The 16,478-nt window shown below is 44.2% G+C and overlaps 7 non-coding genes across 7 annotated transcripts; all 7 read right to left on the reverse strand.

Annotated features, from left to right (window-relative positions):
* Window positions 1-3,234: 3,234 nt before the first annotated feature.
* Window positions 3,235-3,431, reverse strand: LOC141192574 (U2 spliceosomal RNA). The gene has a single exon (XR_012265942.1). It is a non-coding gene; the product is annotated as a U2 spliceosomal RNA (small nuclear RNA).
* Window positions 3,432-9,490: 6,059 nt separating this feature from the next.
* Window positions 9,491-9,681, reverse strand: LOC141192964 (U2 spliceosomal RNA). Its single transcript, XR_012266265.1, has one exon. It is a non-coding gene; the product is annotated as a U2 spliceosomal RNA (small nuclear RNA).
* Window positions 9,682-10,796: 1,115 nt separating this feature from the next.
* LOC141192965 (U2 spliceosomal RNA) lies at window positions 10,797-10,987 on the reverse strand. Its single transcript, XR_012266266.1, has one exon. It is a non-coding gene; the product is annotated as a U2 spliceosomal RNA (small nuclear RNA).
* Window positions 10,988-12,102: 1,115 nt separating this feature from the next.
* On the reverse strand, window positions 12,103-12,293 carry LOC141192967 (U2 spliceosomal RNA). Its single transcript, XR_012266268.1, has one exon. It is a non-coding gene; the product is annotated as a U2 spliceosomal RNA (small nuclear RNA).
* A 1,115-nt stretch (window positions 12,294-13,408) lies between these two features.
* Window positions 13,409-13,599, reverse strand: LOC141193126 (U2 spliceosomal RNA). The gene has a single exon (XR_012266423.1). It is a non-coding gene; the product is annotated as a U2 spliceosomal RNA (small nuclear RNA).
* Window positions 13,600-14,715: 1,116 nt separating this feature from the next.
* On the reverse strand, window positions 14,716-14,906 carry LOC141192968 (U2 spliceosomal RNA). The gene has a single exon (XR_012266269.1). It is a non-coding gene; the product is annotated as a U2 spliceosomal RNA (small nuclear RNA).
* Window positions 14,907-16,021: 1,115 nt separating this feature from the next.
* On the reverse strand, window positions 16,022-16,212 carry LOC141192969 (U2 spliceosomal RNA). The gene has a single exon (XR_012266270.1). It is a non-coding gene; the product is annotated as a U2 spliceosomal RNA (small nuclear RNA).
* Window positions 16,213-16,478: the final 266 nt, after the last annotated feature.

Genomic DNA, 16,478 nt, shown 5'->3' on the forward strand with positions numbered 1-16,478 from the left:
TTTAAAAACTGCCATCTAATACCATCAATAAAAGCTTTCACTAATAAAATACGACCTGGTAAAATTTCCTGAATAAAATCAATTAAAATGTTCCCTTTAAAAAGTATGGCTACACCCGCTGATCCTGCAGCATTTGATCCGGACCAGACAGATGGCCCACACTTCCACTCATCTTTATATTTTTGATATGACATTTCATGTGGGATATTACATTCTTGCAGAAAAAATACAGATGCAGTAAAACACGTAAAAAAATTAAAAAGAGCAGTTCTTCTCATGTTAGATTTTATGCCTCTCACGTTGAGGGAAATACCTTTGAGTTCAGCCATCATTAGAAAATGTAAAAATTTTACTTAGGTAACTAAGAGCAACGGATTTACCTGTCCGATGAACCTGATCAGACCACTGGGCTTGCGCCTCCCTCCTCATCTGATAGTATCGTCACGAGAGTCTCCGTGGAGGAGGAAAGATTACCACATTTATATAAACCCGACGCTACACTGGCATAGCTCGGAGGGCTGGCTGGCAGAACCCGCTGGGTCTCCATTGGCTGGCCATGCAGTTCCTCATCAGGTGGGTCCCCGAGGGGTTCCGCCGCCCCTGTTTGACCTGTAGAAGGTCGTCCTATAGGAGGAGGTTGCGCACAAGGCAGAGCCTCTGACTCTTCAGAGGCAGCAAGATCCCGTTCCCCACCTGTAGCAGTGGAGACCGAAACCTCTGAGGGTCCAGCGTCCACGTCCCCTTCTGGAGAAGTGTCCATCTGTTCACCTCCTGCTGCCTCCTCCGAACCACCCTTTTTCTTTTTCTTAGGACCCACCTTTATCCACTCAGCGCCCTCAGCCCTAGGAGACCCAGACTGGGCATGGGCTTCTGTGTCGGCCTTTTGCCGGTCCCTTTTGACCTTACCAGTAGTGCCCTTCTGCTCCTTCTCAGCCCTCCTTTTGGACTCCCGCAGGTCCTGCAGCCAGGTTTTGGGATTTGGTATTTTACCTGTCATAGACTCTGGAGACACTTCACTATTTGGTACGCCCTTATTGTCTCGAGAGGCTCCAGGTTGTTGTTCCTCCTCCTGAGGGGTGGTCTGATCTTTTGGTCCTTGGTCGGACGTCTTGGACTTCCCCTTTTGCTCATCTTCCCGAAATCTGTGAGGGCAAGAAAAATAAAAGTGACCTGGAGTCTGGCAAAAACTGCATTTCTTTTCCTTAGGGCATTCTTTTGTCTCATGTTCTTCACTAGCACAATTTCTACATGATACATGACAGTTTTCTTTTGAATGACCATAGCGCCCACAATTTCTGCAATATACTGGCATCCCAGAAAAGAAGAAATCCCCATTTGTTTGCCCAATTTTGAAACGGGCAGGGGGGAGACGTATACCACCTGGTGTATTTGGATCTCTTGTACACTTCACAAGGAATTTCCACTTAGATGTCCATATGTTATATTCGTTTAATATCTTCCCAATACATTTAACACTTTTAAAATAAATTGCTAGAAATGACATTACTTCTGGAGCAGAAACAAAGGGCGAAAATACTTTTACAATAACCAGTCTTACCTCATCCAGGACGTGCTCAACAATTTGTATCCCTTTCAAAACAGGACTATTTTCAACTTTTTTTAACTTTTCTAGTACATCTCTAAAAATACCTTCTCCGGTGAATGTGATGTCATAGTCACCTCTTCTGTGATAATCCTGGATGGAGAGAATTTCATTCCTTTGTACGCCAAGAAGGTTCCTGAGCACGTCCTGGACTACATACCCTAATTTCCTCATATCCGAGCCACCCGCCGTGAAGTGAACTCGGATAGAGTTTTTTAGCCTCGCATAAAGAGGCACGAGGTTAGGGTCAACCTCCATGGAAAAACGCAACAAGGTTGCAAATTGCAGCCGCTTGCAATCTGCGCTCCCAGTGTTCTTGCAGCGAAAAACACCTGGAAGCTGGGGGATCGCAACTCGTTACCCTGGGACTAAGCCCTCTCCCTAATAGCAGCAAGCAGGTTAAGTCCACCAAAGTGGACGATCCTGCCAGGCCAAGGAGAGGGGTACCCGAGTGCCCTTCAACCACAATCTCCTGCAATAAAGCACTTGATCGTAGCCAAAAGGCCGAGAAGCGATAACCAGAATTGGTTTCAAACTACGGAGCCACCCAAGGATCCTGAAAAGTCCATTTGTGGAGATGAGCTCCTGGACTCCCGTTAAGAAGACATGTTGTCAACCTCTAGATCCCTTACATGCCTGCACTTTTCGGCTTGCTGCTGCTGCAATCCACGCGTTTTAGATCTGCATAACTCCACCTCTTTAAACACAGCACCTTCACCCCCTGCTGTTCCCACCCGCCTCAACACCGTTGGAAGGGAGGAGAACCAATTAAGGCGGGGGGTGGGGTGGAACGAGCAGCTGTCTACCCTTAGCAGGAGGGCTCCTGATTACATACCTCTCCTGCTGCTGCTGCTGCTGGCTGTCCAGCAGCAGACTGAAGGTGGCTGCTGCTGTGCACAGGTATATAAAGGCTCAGAGCCTATTATGACATGCGCAGCCAGCGTTCCATTGCCACATTCCATCTACTGCAGGCAGGATACCTGGCTGGCTGAATGTCGCTGAGAAGCTCACAGAGACCGCCATAAGCAACAGTTTAACAGAATGCCACAGACTAATCAACCAAACTTTTTGGGTTGGGTTCTCTTTTATAGTCTGCAGGCATTAAATGAAAGAAGTCAGTGTTCCAGCAGAAGGAGACAACGTTTCAGAAAAGGCATTGTAGCAAACCAAAAAAGAAATTTTAAGCGCAGCAGAGTAACCAGCGCACATACCTGTTAGCTCAGGTGAGTTTAAAAGGCTGCTGTTGATAACAAGGGCATTTGCTAAATAGATGGTGTGTGTGCAACAATATACTGAAAGGTCAATTATATTGTGCAGCTTATCTCACCACCTGTAGTTATTTAGGTGAAAGCTCCAAAATGCTTGCCTAATATGTCTGTTTATCCAAAAGGAAGTAAAAAGGGAGAGCTAGAAAGATAGCATTGCATCACATTACATGGCAATGCAATGCACAGTTGCTGAAGTTGAACCAAAATGAGCTTGTAATCTGGCTTCTGCAACTTTGAACATGAAAAATCCAATGAGGAGAAGAAAAGCAAAGCCAAAGAGTCCATCCCCAAATCCGACAAACAAGCAAAATGAACAAAAAACATTGAATTCAATTCTTTCTGATTTTAGAAACTGCATTAAAGAAGGGGTGCACCGGTCCTGGAGATACTGCAATACCAGGTCAATGCGTGGAGTGGACAGAGCAAGCTCTTTTTCCATCTCCCTGTTCTAAAAATCCATTTAATATATGGTCCCCAGATAGGGGACGTATCAGATATTAAACTGATAAGAACAGATTTTTTTTTTTTTTTTCCTCAGATTAAGACCCACATTAATTTATGCATCATAGCGCATATTCACATAACGGGTTCTCAAATCATCATTCGGAAAAACAAAAACAAAATCCCAAAAAACACAACCCTGCAATTAACTGTTACTTACTGTAAGAAGTCCAATGTGAAAAGTTCCAGAGTGCTTCTGCTGCTGTCTCACCATACTTCTTTTTATCCAATAAATAGGCATAAAACAGTCTAGCAAGAAAAATCTTTCTGCATTCCATGGGGGAAAAAACAATCTTTTTAAAAATCACCAAATTCCGAACGTCCCATAAAACCTCTTTATATATGACAAAAATAATCCAGCTTGCCCGCTTCCTTTGCGAGTACTTAAAATCTTGACCTATTAAAATCCTTTCAAAATCGAAACAATGAAAACCAACTAAAGCAACAAACATACGTGACAACAAGGTAAAAACTTTTTTAGCAAAAAAACAGTCCCAAAAAATATGCTGTATTGTTTCCACCTTATTACAACCTTCCCTAGGACATAGTTCTTGAACCTTTATCCCCCGGTCATTCAAAAAAGCCCTTGTTGGCAAGCATCCATGCAACGCCATCCAGGTTACATCCTTCTGTCTGTTGCTGATTCCACGCATGAAAAAAAGCTTCCACACCTGTCCAGACTGTGCATTATTACAAAACGGCACATCACATAACATCTCCTTCTTCTTAATACCTGAGACAATCAGTTTTTTGTCCGGTCTAACCATGGAGCTTATCCCATTTTGATCATAGAAGGACCTAAGCACCACATAAAAAAACGGTATCACAAACGAAACTGGTTTTCTTAAATCCTTCTCACACCAGCTCCATTTCTGGAAAAGCCGTCCTGCTAAATATTTGCACATGTCCGCAGTCCTGTTATTGCACTGGGATAATTTATAAATGTTCAAAAAATAATGCATTCTTAAAAATAAGTCAATGTTAGGAAAATCACAACCCCCATTTTCCACAGAACACATAACCATTCCTCTTCTTAGTTTCTCCATTTTGGATCCCCAAAAAAACACAAACAGTTTCCTTGTCACTCTCTTTGTCCAAAGCACAGCAGGTGGGAAAATCAAAGCAGTGTACAGCAGAAGCGGGAGAATCACAGACTTGATTACCAGCACTTTCCCTCTCAGCGACAGGTTCCTTAGTTTCCAAAAGTTCAACTTCTGATCCATTTTGTCTTCTAGAATCTTCAGGCTGCTTTTCCCTTTCAGTTCCTTCTCAAAGAACCTCAATTTCCTCCCTACTCTCCACTCCTGCCACGTTAACCTCAACCTGCCTCCCAAAGTTACAAAGCTGGCACTTTCCCCAATTCACCGCCATACCAGCCACACAACAAAAAATCCTTACGTGCAAATTCACTCTATTGAGATCCGCCTGTGAACCACAAGTAAAAACAATATCATCCATATAACTTAAAGACTTGACTGGACCCCCGGATCCCCCAGGAATAAAAACACCAGCCACACACTTGTCAACTTGCACACTTTTTAAAAGGGCCTCCACCACACAGATAAAAAGAATTGGTGACAGGGGACAACCCTGCCTAACTCCCGATAAAATATTAAAACTGGAACTCACATGCCCATTAACTAAAATCTGGCTACTGACCCCACAATAAAAACTCTTAATGACCATCAATAATTTATCCGGAACACCAAGGTGACTTAAAGCAGAGAACAAAAATCTATGTGATATTTTATCAAAGGCTTTCTCCAGGTCCACCGACTGTAACAAAAGAGCATTCTTATTCAAATTAGCCTGATAAATTAAGTCTCTTAGAAGCAGCAAATTATCTGAAATTTTCCTACCAGGCACTGCACATGCCTGATACTCCCCCACCATATCACCTATCACATCTGCCAGTCTACCAGCCACAATTTTAGAAATAATTTTGTAATCACTGTTTAACAATGTTATGGGCCTCCAATTTTTAATATCCCTCATGTCCCCTTTCTTATGAATCAGCGTAACAATCCCCCTACGCATAGAAACCGATAAAATCCCATGAGTAAAACCATATTGCACCACCCGGGAAAACTCCACACCTATAATATCCCAAAATCTAACATAAAATTCAGCAGGAAGACCATCACAGCCTGGCGTCTTGCCTTTCGCCAAGCCATCCACTGCCCGTCTAATTTCATCTTTCCCAACCTCCTCACTTAAAAACCCAATTTTCTCCTCAGGAATATTATTAGTTAATACTTTGCAATAATCATTAATTTCCGCATCACTGGCTCTACTATCGTTAGAGAAGAGTGTTTCATAAAAGGAAAGAATACTGCCAATCATCTCATCCCCAGATACCTCCCCTGCAGGAGAAAAAACAGACTTAAAAACCCCTTTAGGTTTAAAACATTTTTTAAAAAAGTATCTCGAACATTGCTCATTTTCCTCCATGTGCTTTATTTTTGCCTTAAACATAATAGTCTTCCCTTTTTCAATAAGTATCTTCTTCAGTTCGTCCTTCAAATCTGCAATCTCTTTATCCACCTCCATCCCCGCTCTCTTAAACTTATGGAGTACTTCCAATTTTGAAATAACAGCAGCATCATGATCCCTTTTGGCTTTCGCTCTCCTAAAACACACCCCTTTAAAATAACATGCAAATTTCTCCTTAGCCCAGTCCCACCACTCTAGCAAATCTTTAAAAAGGTGCTGTTCAGACACACAAGACAAAAACACTTTATTAAAACCAACCTTAACACTCTCCTCTTCCAGCAGGCTTACGTTCAGCTTCCAGAGTCCCTTTCCAAAAGCCAGGGACTCAGCTATACACAGATCTACCACTATCATCTTGTGGTCAGAAAAAGTCGTCATCACGTGGTTGCACTTGGCCACCTTAATCCCTTCAGACATAAAAAAATAGTCAATTCGGGAAACACTACGTCCACTGTCTGATATGTATGTGAACTTATCACTTGGCCCAACCATCAGACCAGCATCCGTGTAGCGTAAATCCTGCACAATCTGATTTAAAATATTAGACGTAACATCAGTCCTACCTTCCGTAGAGCTCTTACGATCTTTTGCGGATCTGACACAATTAAAATCTCCAGCCACTATAGTGAAGTCTCTGCCTGGTAAAAACAACTTTAGAGACTCCAAAAACCCAACTCTTGCTTGTTTATCAGCAGGGGCATAAACATTAAAAACCCGTACCCGCTGACCTAAAAAATCCACTAATAAAAACAAACATCTCCCAGGTATGATTACTTTAAACTCTAAAACCTTTAGACTGGAATTACACAGTAAAATGCCCACCCCTTCATTCCTGTTTTCTGAGCATGGGGACCAAAAAGATTGCCCCTTATTCCACTCACTCTCATGCGGGGCAGATTTAATTACACATTCCTGCAGACAGACAATATCTGCATTCACACTCTCAATGTACTCCAGTATCCCTGCTCTCCTACAAGCAGAACCAATCCCTCGTACATTCAGAGAAGCAACACACAACGCCATCATAACAACAGGAAAAAATCTCCACCATACCCGATCCATCATGAACCAGGAGAAAACCCACTCCTGCCACCCACTTTTCTACGTATATCAGGCGACTCAGAACTCGAGTCCCTGTTAGAATAACCTGGTCTTAGGGAGACTGGATCTTCCTGCCCCCCAGACCAACACCCCTCCACCTTACTTCTTTTAATCACGGAGGCATAACTCTCCTCCTTGCCATCATCTTCCTCCTCATTTTCACTCCAATCACTGTTAACCCTATCACGCTGCTGAGGGGTTATAGTTCCATCCGAATCAGAATCCTCCTCCTCCAAAACCTCCATTTCCTCACCCCCATCTCTTCCCAAAACAGGATTCACTGACTCCGCCATATTAGACAAATCCATCCCATCACCCGGGCCATGCACATCAGCTACTTTGTTTATTACTTCCAGCCCCTCCCTCAAACCAACTTTCTTCTGGCTCCGCCCCTTTTCCTCCATCTTGGGCACCGCATGGTCTCTTCCCCTACCACCATCTTGTTTTTGGCTTTCCCCCTCAGAGTCTGAGCCTTCGCCCTCCTCCCCACTTTCCTGCCGAGTCTTCTTCTGCCTCTCTTCAGCGTCCACCTGTGACCTAGGAATCTGAGCCCACAATCTACATTTCCTTGCAAGGTGATCTGCATGTCCACACAAATCACACACCTTATTCATTGGGCAACCACTTGCAACATGCCCAGATTTCCCACAACCTCTACAAACATCACCTTGCACTGGACAATCTTTCTGAACATGTCCAAACTCATGACACTTCCTACAATATTCCATCTGTCCATTATAAAAACAAAATCCCCTTTCTCCTCCGATAGAAAACTGTGCAGGAATGCTCTTGGCACCCCCAATAGCTCTATCATCCGGTCTCAGTTTTACAACATATCTCCTCTTGCCATTTAGATAATTGTATTTGTTCTTCATTCTTCCCAAAAATTTAACCTCACTACAATACCGAGCTAAAAAATTGGAAACAGTCTCATCCGGAACATTAGGGTTATACATGTGCACAACCACATACTTATATGTCTGCTGGAACAGAGGTTCCAGTGCAATAAACTCTAGGCATTTCAATTCCTTTTCTTCCTTCATTCGTACCAACTCCATGTAGACTCTCTGGCAAATACTCAAAGAAACAAAAGTGATATCATAAATTCCTTGTTTCTGAAAATCCTGCAGTGCCAATACATCCGTTACCTTCAAGCCATTAATGTTCTTCAAGACATCAACGCAAACTTGGTCCAAACCGATTTCTCCTTCATGACCTGCAGCCACCTTCAGACGGACCGAGTCCTCTAATCCACGTGTTTTCTCCACCATTTTTACAGCAGATAAACACAATCGCCGCTCAATCGCACACTAGGGCCCCACAAGGGGGAACCCCAGTCACAACTGCCCTCCAAACAACACCAGCAGCAGAAAACCACCACTGATCTTGCCAAAAGGCCGAGAAGCGATAACCAGAATTGGTTTCAAACTACGGAGCCACCCAAGGATCCTGAAAAGTCCATTTGTGGAGATGAGCTCCTGGACTCCCGTTAAGAAGACATGTTGTCAACCTCTAGATCCCTTACATGCCTGCACTTTTCGGCTTGCTGCTGCTGCAATCCACGCGTTTTAGATCTGCATAACTCCACCTCTTTAAACACAGCACCTTCACCCCCTGCTGTTCCCACCCGCCTCAACACCGTTGGAAGGGAGGAGAACCAATTAAGGCGGGGGGTGGGGTGGAACGAGCAGCTGTCTACCCTTAGCAGGAGGGCTCCTGATTACATACCTCTCCTGCTGCTGCTGCTGCTGGCTGTCCAGCAGCAGACTGAAGGTGGCTGCTGCTGTGCACAGGTATATAAAGGCTCAGAGCCTATTATGACACGCGCAGCCAGCGTTCCATTGCTACATTCCATCTACTGCAGGCAGGATACCTGGCTGGCTGAATGTCGCTGAGAAGCTCACAGAGACCGCCATAAGCAACAGTTTAACAGAATGCCACAGACTAATCAACCAAACTTTTTGGGTTGGGTTCTCTTTTATAGTCTGCAGGCATTAAATGAAAGAAGTCAGTGTTCCAGCAGAAGGAGACAACGTTTCAGAAAAGGCATTGTAGCAAACCAAAAAAGAAATTTTAAGCGCAGCAGAGTAACCAGCGCACATACCTGTTAGCTCAGGTGAGTTTAAAAGGCTGCTGTTGATAACAAGGGCATTTGCTAAATAGATGGTGTGTGTGCAACAATATACTGAAAGGTCAATTATATTGTGCAGCTTATCTCACCACCTGTAGTTATTTAGGTGAAAGCTCCAAAATGCTTGCCTAATATGTCTGTTTATCCAAAAGGAAGTAAAAAGGGAGAGCTAGAAAGATAGCATTGCATCACATTACATGGCAATGCAATGCACAGTTGCTGAAGTTGAACCAAAATGAGCTTGTAATCTGGCTTCTGCAACTTTGAACATGAAAAATCCAATGAGGAGAAGAAAAGCAAAGCCAAAGAGTCCATCCCCAAATCCGACAAACAAGCAAAATGAACAAAAAACATTGAATTCAATTCTTTCTGATTTTAGAAACTGCATTAAAGAAGGGGTGCACCGGTCCTGGAGATACTGCAATACCAGGTCAATGCGTGGAGTGGACAGAGCAAGCTCTTTTTCCATCTCCCTGTTCTAAAAATCCATTTAATATATGGTCCCCAGATAGGGGACGTATCAGATATTAAACTGATAAGAACAGATACTACACTTGATCTTAGCCAAAAGGCCGAGAAGCGATAACCAGAATTGGTTTCAAACTACGGAGCCACCCAAGGATCCTGAAAAGTCCATTTGTGGAGATGAGCTCCTGGACTCCCGTTAAGAAGACATGTTGTCAACCTCTAGATCCCTTACATGCCTGCACTTTTCGGCTTGCTGCTGCTGCAATCCACGCGTTTTAGATCTGCATAACTCCACCTCTTTAAACACAGCACCTTCACCCCCTGCTGTTCCCACCCGCCTCAACACCGTTGGAAGGGAGGAGAACCAATTAAGGCGGGGGGTGGGGTGGAACGAGCAGCTGTCTACCCTTAGCAGGAGGGCTCCTGATTACATACCTCTCCTGCTGCTGCTGCTGCTGGCTGTCCAGCAGCAGACTGAAGGTGGCTGCTGCTGTGCACAGGTATATAAAGGCTCAGAGCCTATTATGACACGCGCAGCCAGCGTTCCATTGCCACATTCCATCTACTGCAGGCAGGATACCTGGCTGGCTGAATGTCGCTGAGAAGCTCACAGAGACCGCCATAAGCAACAGTTTAACAGAATGCCACAGACTAATCAACCAAACTTTTTGGGTTGGGTTCTCTTTTATAGTCTGCAGGCATTAAATGAAAGAAGTCAGTGTTCCAGCAGAAGGAGACAACGTTTCAGAAAAGGCATTGTAGCAAACCAAAAAAGAAATTTTAAGCGCAGCAGAGTAACCAGCGCACATACCTGTTAGCTCAGGTGAGTTTAAAAGGCTGCTGTTGATAACAAGGGCATTTGCTAAATAGATGGTGTGTGTGCAACAATATACTGAAAGGTCAATTATATTGTGCAGCTTATCTCACCACCTGTAGTTATTTAGGTGAAAGCTCCAAAATGCTTGCCTAATATGTCTGTTTATCCAAAAGGAAGTAAAAAGGGAGAGCTAGAAAGATAGCATTGCATCACATTACATGGCAATGCAATGCACAGTTGCTGAAGTTGAACCAAAATGAGCTTGTAATCTGGCTTCTGCAACTTTGAACATGAAAAATCCAATGAGGAGAAGAAAAGCAAAGCCAAAGAGTCCATCCCCAAATCCGACAAACAAGCAAAATGAACAAAAAACATTGAATTCAATTCTTTCTGATTTTAGAAACTGCATTAAAGAAGGGGTGCACCGGTCCTGGAGATACTGCAATACCAGGTCAATGCGTGGAGTGGACAGAGCAAGCTCTTTTTCCATCTCCCTGTTCTAAAAATCCATTTAATATATGGTCCCCAGATAGGGGACGTATCAGATATTAAACTGATAAGAACAGATACTACACTTGATCTTAGCCAAAAGGCCGAGAAGCGATAACCAGAATTGGTTTCAAACTACGGAGCCACCCAAGGATCCTGAAAAGTCCATTTGTGGAGATGAGCTCCTGGACTCCCGTTAAGAAGACATGTTGTCAACCTCTAGATCCCTTACATGCCTGCACTTTTCGGCTTGCTGCTGCTGCAATCCACGCGTTTTAGATCTGCATAACTCCACCTCTTTAAACACAGCACCTTCACCCCCTGCTGTTCCCACCCGCCTCAACACCGTTGGAAGGGAGGAGAACCAATTAAGGCGGGGGGTGGGGTGGAACGAGCAGCTGTCTACCCTTAGCAGGAGGGCTCCTGATTACATACCTCTCCTGCTGCTGCTGCTGCTGGCTGTCCAGCAGCAGACTGAAGGTGGCTGCTGCTGTGCACAGGTATATAAAGGCTCAGAGCCTATTATGACACGCGCAGCCAGCGTTCCATTGCCACATTCCATCTACTGCAGGCAGGATACCTGGCTGGCTGAATGTCGCTGAGAAGCTCACAGAGACCGCCATAAGCAACAGTTTAACAGAATGCCACAGACTAATCAACCAAACTTTTTGGGTTGGGTTCTCTTTTATAGTCTGCAGGCATTAAATGAAAGAAGTCAGTGTTCCAGCAGAAGGAGACAACGTTTCAGAAAAGGCATTGTAGCAAACCAAAAAAGAAATTTTAAGCGCAGCAGAGTAACCAGCGCACATACCTGTTAGCTCAGGTGAGTTTAAAAGGCTGCTGTTGATAACAAGGGCATTTGCTAAATAGATGGTGTGTGTGCAACAATATACTGAAAGGTCAATTATATTGTGCAGCTTATCTCACCACCTGTAGTTATTTAGGTGAAAGCTCCAAAATGCTTGCCTAATATGTCTGTTTATCCAAAAGGAAGTAAAAAGGGAGAGCTAGAAAGATAGCATTGCATCACATTACATGGCAATGCAATGCACAGTTGCTGAAGTTGAACCAAAATGAGCTTGTAATCTGGCTTCTGCAACTTTGAACATGAAAAATCCAATGAGGAGAAGAAAAGCAAAGCCAAAGAGTCCATCCCCAAATCCGACAAACAAGCAAAATGAACAAAAAACATTGAATTCAATTCTTTCTGATTTTAGAAACTGCATTAAAGAAGGGGTGCACCGGTCCTGGAGATACTGCAATACCAGGTCAATGCGTGGAGTGGACAGAGCAAGCTCTTTTTCCATCTCCCTGTTCTAAAAATCCATTTAATATATGGTCCCCAGATAGGGGACGTATCAGATATTAAACTGATAAGAACAGATACTACACTTGATCTTAGCCAAAAGGCCGAGAAGCGATAACCAGAATTGGTTTCAAACTACGGAGCCACCCAAGGATCCTGAAAAGTCCATTTGTGGAGATGAGCTCCTGGACTCCCGTTAAGAAGACATGTTGTCAACCTCTAGATCCCTTACATGCCTGCACTTTTCGGCTTGCTGCTGCTGCAATCCACGCGTTTTAGATCTGCATAACTCCACCTCTTTAAACACAGCACCTTCACCCCCTGCTGTTCCCACCCGCCTCAACACCGTTGGAAGGGAGGAGAACCAATTAAGGCGGGGGGTGGGGTGGAACGAGCAGCTGTCTACCCTTAGCAGGAGGGCTCCTGATTACATACCTCTCCTGCTGCTGCTGCTGCTGGCTGTCCAGCAGCAGACTGAAGGTGGCTGCTGCTGTGCACAGGTATATAAAGGCTCAGAGCCTATTATGACACGCGCAGCCAGCGTTCCATTGCCACATTCCATCTACTGCAGGCAGGATACCTGGCTGGCTGAATGTCGCTGAGAAGCTCACAGAGACCGCCATAAGCAACAGTTTAACAGAATGCCACAGACTAATCAACCAAACTTTTTGGGTTGGGTTCTCTTTTATAGTCTGCAGGCATTAAATGAAAGAAGTCAGTGTTCCAGCAGAAGGAGACAACGTTTCAGAAAAGGCATTGTAGCAAACCAAAAAAGAAATTTTAAGCGCAGCAGAGTAACCAGCGCACATACCTGTTAGCTCAGGTGAGTTTAAAAGGCTGCTGTTGATAACAAGGGCATTTGCTAAATAGATGGTGTGTGTGCAACAATATACTGAAAGGTCAATTATATTGTGCAGCTTATCTCACCACCTGTAGTTATTTAGGTGAAAGCTCCAAAATGCTTGCCTAATATGTCTGTTTATCCAAAAGGAAGTAAAAAGGGAGAGCTAGAAAGATAGCATTGCATCACATTACATGGCAATGCAATGCACAGTTGCTGAAGTTGAACCAAAATGAGCTTGTAATCTGGCTTCTGCAACTTTGAACATGAAAAATCCAATGAGGAGAAGAAAAGCAAAGCCAAAGAGTCCATCCCCAAATCCGACAAACAAGCAAAATGAACAAAAAACATTGAATTCAATTCTTTCTGATTTTAGAAACTGCATTAAAGAAGGGGTGCACCGGTCCTGGAGATACTGCAATACCAGGTCAATGCGTGGAGTGGACAGAGCAAGCTCTTTTTCCATCTCCCTGTTCTAAAAATCCATTTAATATATGGTTCCCAGATAGGGGACGTATCAGATATTAAACTGATGAGAACAGATAGTACACTTGATCTTAGCCAAAAGGCCGAGAAGCGATAACCAGAATTGGTTTCAAACTACGGAGCCACCCAAGGATCCTGAAAAGTCCATTTGTGGAGATGAGCTCCTGGACTCCCGTTAAGAAGACATGTTGTCAACCTCTAGATCCCTTACATGCCTGCACTTTTCGGCTTGCTGCTGCTGCAATCCACGCGTTTTAGATCTGCATAACTCCACCTCTTTAAACACAGCACCTTCACCCCCTGCTGTTCCCACCCGCCTCAACACCGTTGGAAGGGAGGAGAACCAATTAAGGCGGGGGGTGGGGTGGAACGAGCAGCTGTCTACCCTTAGCAGGAGGGCTCCTGATTACATACCTCTCCTGCTGCTGCTGCTGCTGGCTGTCCAGCAGCAGACTGAAGGTGGCTGCTGCTGTGCACAGGTATATAAAGGCTCAGAGCCTATTATGATACGCGCAGCCAGCGTTCCATTGCCACATTCCATCTACTCGCAGGCAGGATACCTGGCTGGCTGAATGTCGCTGAGAAGCTCACAGAGACCGCCATAAGCAACAGTTTAACAGAATGCCACAGACTAATCAACCAAACTTTTTGGGTTGGGTTCTCTTTTATAGTCTGCAGGCATTAAATGAAAGAAGTCAGTGTTCCAGCAGAAGGAGACAACGTTTCAGAAAAGGCATTGTAGCAAACCAAAAAAGAAATTTTAAGCGCAGCAGAGTAACCAGCGCACATACCTGTTAGCTCAGGTGAGTTTAAAAGGCTGCTGTTGATAACAAGGGCATTTGCTAAATAGATGGTGTGTGTGCAACAATATACTGAAAGGTCAATTATATTGTGCAGCTTATCTCACCACCTGTAGTTATTTAGGTGAAAGCTCCAAAATGCTTGCCTAATATGTCTGTTTATCCAAAAGGAAGTAAAAAGGGAGAGCTAGAAAGATAGCATTGCATCACATTACATGGCAATGCAATGCACAGTTGCTGAAGTTGAACCAAAATGAGCTTGTAATCTGGCTTCTGCAACTTTGAACATGAAAAATCCAATGAGGAGAAGAAAAGCAAAGCCAAAGAGTCCATCCCCAAATCCGACAAACAAGCAAAATGAACAAAAAACATTGAATTCAATTCTTTCTGATTTTAGAAACTGCATTAAAGAAGGGGTGCACCGGTCCTGGAGATACTGCAATACCAGGTCAATGCGTGGAGTGGACAGAGCAAGCTCTTTTTCCATCTCCCTGTTCTAAAAATCCATTTAATATATGGTCCCCAGATAGGGGACGTATCAGATATTAAACTGATAAGAACAGATACTACACTTGATCTTAGCCAAAAGGCCGAGAAGCGATAACCAGAATTGGTTTCAAACTACGGAGCCACCCAAGGATCCTGAAAAGTCCATTTGTGGAGATGAGCTCCTGGACTCCCGTTAAGAAGACATGTTGTCAACCTCTAGATCCCTTACATGCCTGCACTTTTCGGCTTGCTGCTGCTGCAATCCACGCGTTTTAGATCTGCATAACTCCACCTCTTTAAACACAGCACCTTCACCCCCTGCTGTTCCCACCCGCCTCAACACCGTTGGAAGGGAGGAGAACCAATTAAGGCGGGGGGTGGGGTGGAACGAGCAGCTGTCTACCCTTAGCAGGAGGGCTCCTGATTACATACCTCTCCTGCTGCTGCTGCTGCTGGCTGTCCAGCAGCAGACTGAAGGTGGCTGCTGCTGTGCACAGGTATATAAAGGCTCAGAGCCTATTATGACACGCGCAGCCAGCGTTCCATTGCCACATTCCATCTACTGCAGGCAGGATACCTGGCTGGCTGAATGTCGCTGAGAAGCTCACAGAGACCGCCATAAGCAACAGTTTAACAGAATGCCACAGACTAATCAACCAAACTTTTTGGGTTGGGTTCTCTTTTATAGTCTGCAGGCATTAAATGAAAGAAGTCAGTGTTCCAGCAGAAGGAGACAACGTTTCAGAAAAGGCATTGTAGCAAACCAAAAAAGAAATTTTAAGCGCAGCAGAGTAACCAGCGCACATACCTGTTAGCTCAGGTGAGTTTAAAAGGCTGCTGTTGATAACAAGGGCATTTGCTAAATAGATGGTGTGTGTGCAACAATATACTGAAAGGTCAATTATATTGTGCAGCTTATCTCACCACCTGTAGTTATTTAGGTGAAAGCTCCAAAATGCTTGCCTAATATGTCTGTTTATCCAAAAGGAAGTAAAAAGGGAGAGCTAGAAAGATAGCATTGCATCACATTACATGGCAATGCAATGCACAGTTGCTGAAGTTGAACCAAAATGAGCTTGTAATCTGGCTTCTGCAACTTTGAACATGAAAAATCCAATGAGGAGAAGAAAAGCAAAGCCAAAGAGTCCATCCCCAAATCCGACAAACAAGCAAAATGAACAAAAAACATTGAATTCAATTCTTTCTGATTTTAGAAACTGCATTAAAGAAGGGGTGCACCGGTCCTGGAGATACTGCAATACCAGGTCAATGCGTGGAGTGGACAGAGCAAGCTCTTTTTCCATCTCCCTGTTCTAAAAATCCATTTAATATATGGTCCCCAGATAGGGGACGTATCAGATATTAAACTGATAAGAACAGATACTACACTTGATCTTAGCCAAAAGGCCGAGAAGCGATAACCAGAATTGGTTTCAAACTACGGAGCCACCCAAGGATCCTGAAAAGTCCATTTGTGGAGATGAGCTCCTGGACTCCCGTTAAGAAGACATGTTGTCAACCTCTAGATCCCTTACATGCCTGCACTTTTCGGCTTGCTGCTGCTGCAATCCACGCGTTTTAGATCTGCATAACTCCACCTCTTTAAACACAGCACCTTCACCCCCTGCTGTTCCCACCCGCCTCAACACCGTTGGAAGGGAGGAGAACCAATTAAGGCGGGGGGT

Source organism: Phyllobates terribilis, unplaced genomic scaffold (genome assembly GCF_046119375.1).
Source record: "Phyllobates terribilis strain yellow unplaced genomic scaffold, ASM4611937v1 Scaffold_63__1_contigs__length_7903474, whole genome shotgun sequence".
In the NCBI taxonomy this organism is placed as follows: domain Eukaryota; kingdom Metazoa; phylum Chordata; class Amphibia; order Anura; family Dendrobatidae; genus Phyllobates; species Phyllobates terribilis.